The following is a 5,663-nucleotide window of genomic DNA, read 5'->3' as shown; positions in this document are numbered from 1 at the left end:
GACTTGCAAACTAGTAATAAACTTGTAAAATTTAAATACAACGGTAAATATCAAAGATCATTTAAAAATTATCGACAATATATCCATAAAAATCCTACAACAAACCAAAATAAAATAATTAAATATACAACCATCAAACAAAAGATGAACAAATAAGAAAAAATAAGTATTTTTTTTAAAAAAACTTTTCTTCAATATAGATCATTGTGTGACTCTAAACCAACAACAAATTTGCTACTCTAATTTTTATATATAAAACTAAATTTAAATATACATAGTATCACACACCTCTCCATTTATCATGCGAGTAACAATGTTTAGGAGCTCCACGTTGATGATTGTTTAGCCTACATTTCACTTTTTGAGTCTATATATGTGTAACACTAGCTTGATCTAACTTGCCTGCGCCCGTCTCTCAATCATTTCAGACAGCAGCCTTTCTGCCAAGCCAAGTTCAGGAAACAAGAGTATGAATGATTCCTATATCAAAAGATGAACGTCTGGGTATTATGTCCATTATGTTTTGAATCAACTTAAAGTGAGCGCCTAAATTTGTCTTCTTTTCATTTGATATTATCTTTCATTTATCTAGAGAACAACTAGGAAATACAAAGAGAACGGGGTGGAAAATAAATCAAGAAAATATCAGAAAAGTATATTGCTAACCCAACTGATAGGAAATACAAAGAGAACGGGGTGGAAAATAAACCAAGAAAATATCAGAAAAGTATATTGCTAACCCATCTGATAAGAGTTCAAAATATATTCTTCTTATCAGAACAATATATTCTTCTTCTTTAGTTCACAACAAAAGGCACTGTTGCACAATTAGAAAGTATTTATTACTTGCCAAACTACGTAAATCTTTGGTAAAAAAAATTTTAAAAATAAAAATAATACCAGCCATAAGATAAGACATTAGAAATAAACTTCTCATTGAGCATGGAAAAGTTTATGAAAATTCAATTGGATTTTCTATAAATTGGTTGAAAATATTGTAAAAATCATCCTAGTTGAGTCCAACTGCATTCAAATCGATAAGCTCCATGTGGAGCTCTGTTCTCCAATCACAGAAATTTATGAGAAACTTGGACAAATGAATTCTCAATTCAAAGATCCAAGCTTTTCATGGAAGGAAAGAAGAATATAGATGAAAGAAATAGAACAATTACGAAGTTAGAAACTACAATCAAATACCCATCAAATCAGATCAGCAAAATTAGCAAACTACAACCAAAAAGGCCTCATAAATGAACCGAACGGCATCCAAAATCCAAATTTTTCCAACAAATTCATCAAGTCCATCATCACTAAAATCAAAACCACATCATATTAGATCAACACCACATCAAGCAACACTAGAAACAGTAAACAAAGGCCAAAAACAACACCAAAAAAATCATAAGAAAACAAACCTTAGAGAATGAACCCTTTTATTCCATAGGCATAAAATTTCAAAAGAGAAAATCCAAAAAGAACAATGGCAGCTCAGTGTGATGAGTTGAAAGGGAAATAAGAAATTTTTAGGGGGAAAAAAACAAGCACATAAATGGAATTGGCTGCAAATTTTGTTCACTCAAGAAATTTTTAGTTTAAAATATATTGCTAACCCATCTGATAAGATAGTAAAATATATTTTTGTTCAACAGTGTCTTTCTAATTGTTCAATAGTGTCTTTCCCATCTTATAAGAGTTCAAAAAGGGTACTTTTCATTCATAAATAATAAATTTCTCTGATAAATGGAAAATTTTGCTGTGAACTAAAGAAGAAGAATATATCTTCTTCTTTAGCAATTCAGCAAAAGGAAAGAACAAAGTTATATACCATTCAGACTTGACCAGATCACAATTAGGACATAGTTAGAAAACATCATTACCATAAATCCCCCAAGATTTATACATCCAAAAGGTAAACTAATGCACTAAAAACATTGGATGGTTTTTTAAACAAGCCAATGCATAAAAACTAATGCATAAACAGGCCATGATTAGGCTCTGTTTTTATATAAACAGGCCGTGATTAGGCTTTGTTTTTCTGCTCAAAGGGCCTCTCCATCTTGGATGGTTTTTAAAAGAAAAAAATTAAATTTAATGGACTACATTGAATCATGAATCTTCGGGGTGGCATTAGGTTTTATTTCCAGAGGTGATAAAGGGCTTTGTGTGCCCTGGTGAGCCATAGCTAGACCATGGCATTGAGATACTGAGATTCTTATAACAAAGTATTTGAACAGTTGAAAAAAAAAACAAATACCCAACAAGATAATTCACATTCTTCTAATGTGAGTGATCTTGGAGATATATAAATAAAAATAATATATATATATATATATATATATAGAGCGAGTGAGCGAGAGAGAGACTTGAACACCCTTTCTCATGGAACATTCTGCAAAGAAATACCCAACAAGATCAGTCACATATACTGTCAATGTTAATACCATGGGTTAGGAACTCACGTTCTACTTGACCGTTGCAGTTATCAAACATTGGCAAACAAATGGGCATGGGATCTATTGGATACCATCATAACCAACATTTGTATATGGTACCCATCCTGGGAAAGCTCACAATGCAAACCTACAAAAATGCATTACTTCAATGCATGTATAATTTGCATGGTGAAAACGACAAAACAATGAATGAATTACACACACACACAGACAAAATGAGTAGCGATAACAAACATACATAAAATAAAGATCACCATAATTGTTAAGCCATTCACACAGATAAAATAAGTACCAATAACAAACATACATAAAATAAAGATCACTACAATTGTTAAACCATGCACAACCGTAATGGAGGTTGCCCTTCATTGTTGTCAGTCAGGAAGTGCCCTGTGAATAACCTGTGAAGCAATTTTTCCAACTAAAGTGATACTAGAAAGAAATGGAGTCCTTGTTTCAATGTTTCCATCAGTAAAAATCGTAGATGGTGATAAAGGGAATTAGCAGAGTAATAAATAGTCAACCACTTCATTCTAAAAGCATTAAGTGAGGTAGAGAGGTGAATAATTGGCAACTTTAGATAGGATTTCTATGAATTTTAAGGATAAATTTTTTCCACCATTGGCGATAAAAGCATACATTTCAACGAACAGAGACTGCATAATGATATACATTGGAAACCAGAGAGAAAGATAATAATATATGCAATCAAATCTTGAGGATGGAAAGGAAGCTGCAAGAAAAAAATAAAAAAAAATAAAAGGAGAGATGGGCTATAGCTTAAAACAAGAGTTTTAGACAACATATTTAATTGTTTAGGCCCTCACTAAAAGGACTTCATAAAATTATTTTTCCTCACCTGTTCAAGGACTTAAATAACCCACTTCGACATTCAGTGATTAAAAAAAAATTAAAAAAAGCCCAAAATGCCTTGATTCAAATTAATTGAAATGCTTGCATGCAGAGGGCCCTACTCTGGGATTTTGGTTTGTTTGAAAAAGAAGAGACGCAAGGTAGTTAAGCCTGGTTTTTCAACAAAGAACTAGCTACAAGTCTGCAAGTCTGCAAGTATTGTTTCTTGTAATCATAAATCATCCCTATCATTTTACAATACAAATCACATTTAGATTTTACTATTTCTTCTTAAAATGATAAACAGATTGAAAAAAAATATTATTAAAGTTATTTTCTCAGTAGGTTCCATTTTTCCCCTCATTCTAAACATTAATTTATGAGACATCGTTGAGATAAATAACTGTCTTTATCAATCACTAAAGTTCAATTTGTTGTACTTCACCTTCCATCTCATTAATTTCACGCATGCTTGTTTGTTGTGCAATTTCCATGCAGCTTCTATCTAACAAACACAAAAATGACGTTATATAAATCTCATGAAACCAGTTTCTCTCTTATGTGTCCATTAATTTCTTTTAAGTATATTTTACTCTAATGGGGAACATCAAGGAGTTGGAAGTTTCTCTAAGGTTGGTAGAGCTCTGTGGCATCATTAGAGATACCTTGGCTGTGACCAAAGAGCATGCTCAAGAACTTGAGATGGTTCTAAGAAGAAAGAGAAGCATGACCAATGAAAGCAAATAACAGTTTCACATTCAGTCAGATAAGAAGACAAGAAAGAGTATCAAGAATTGTGTAAAAGCATTGAAGCAAATGGATGGGAAGGACTCTGATAGATCAACAATGTCTAAGATGTTCACTGAAGCAAAAGATGTCACCATATCTCTCTTGCAATCAGTTGCATCTTCTTTGTCTCCAAGCTCTACACAGAAGACCAGCAGATGGTCTTTTGTCTCAACAGCATTGCACAAGAAGAAGGTGACATGTGAGGAGTTTGAAGATTCAAATTGTGGCAATTTCTCATTAATTCAATATATGAGTATGTTTCATGCAAAGATGTTGATGGCTTAAGAGCGATGAAGGCACAAGATCGATTGCCAGAAATTATGAGTAGCTTAGAAGGGCTTGAGATAGAATTAGAGTCTCTCTACAGGAGACTGATTCGAAACAGAGTCTCCCTTCTCAACCTGCTAAGCTTATAACTTCTTTTTCTGTCTATATATCTTGTGTCTGGCATCCACATTTTAAAAGGAATTGCTGGTCATCTTTTGTAAATCAAATTTATGTGCATATATTATACTGTATATGTTTCAGTATATGATCAATACTTGCAGTAATTTTCATTTCTCTAGTCATCCTCATTGCAAACAAAATTGACATTGTTACCAGTGTTCTTCTTGGCATATGAGCCCTTATATCTAATACTTTTAAGGACATTGTTTTGATCTTCCATGCAAGACATATTATCCCTCTTACCGGAATCATTTGGTTGACAAAAACTAACATATCACCAACATAATTTCTATTCAAATTAGATCCTGATTAACTGATCAATTCATATTCAAGTGAACCTTAATTGCTTCTATTGAATCTTATTGAAATTTAAACTTTTTATTCTTTCAGTTTTAATTCACATGCATGATTTGTCCTCTTGTAATCTTTAACTACAAGCCATGAACTTAAAAGGATGAGCACAAAGTGATAAATAGCCTTATCTTCTCTTAATTTATTATGGCATTTACTTGTGAGAGATCATGAATTTAAAGGTAACAGAATCTCCTTTTATTCAATGGTATGTACCCCGCCCAATCCCAAGAAATTCCTATTAATCAATCGCTTTGGACCACCCTTGCAAACCAGATGACATCTATAGAAATTCCAAACCCAAGAAAACAATAGCATCCTCCATTCTTGCTATGACAAGACCTACATCCACTGCCTCAATCACATAAGGCCAAGCTTCTTTCAATAAAATTACCATAAATAATAAAAGATCAAAGCCCTAAAACAAGGACAATGTTCACTCAACCAAACCTTAAATGTCACATCAACAAAACACCATCAAGAGATTAATAGAAGAGATAAACAAAACAAAGAGAACAAGAAAAAGCAAACAAGGAATAACTAAGAGAGACAAAATGAGAATTGAGAGAAAACAGAGTAGAGAAGTACCAAATTCAAAAGGCTATATGATGATGATCATCATCATCAGCTGCTTCTCCTTTTTGCTTGCCCTCATGATCACTGGACAAATGGGCAAGCCAGCAGAGGCCATGGAGATGGTCATAAACGCAGACGAAGTACTTGAGATCACCGTAGTTGGATCCAAGCCTGTGAACGACGCTGTGTGGGATG

At 33.0% G+C, this 5,663-nt stretch overlaps 1 pseudogene; it reads left to right on the top strand.

Moving 5' to 3' along the window:
- Positions 1 to 2,608: 2,608 nt before the first annotated feature.
- Positions 2,609 to 5,446, top strand: LOC120254368 (annotated as a pseudogene).
- The last annotated feature ends 217 nt before the right edge of the window (positions 5,447 to 5,663 follow it).

This window comes from Dioscorea cayenensis, unplaced genomic scaffold, assembly GCF_009730915.1.
Source record: "Dioscorea cayenensis subsp. rotundata cultivar TDr96_F1 unplaced genomic scaffold, TDr96_F1_v2_PseudoChromosome.rev07_lg8_w22 25.fasta BLBR01000431.1, whole genome shotgun sequence".
Taxonomy (NCBI): domain Eukaryota; kingdom Viridiplantae; phylum Streptophyta; class Magnoliopsida; order Dioscoreales; family Dioscoreaceae; genus Dioscorea; species Dioscorea cayenensis.
Note: the sequence above shows the minus strand (reverse complement) of the source record. Positions and strands in the feature narration are given on the sequence as shown.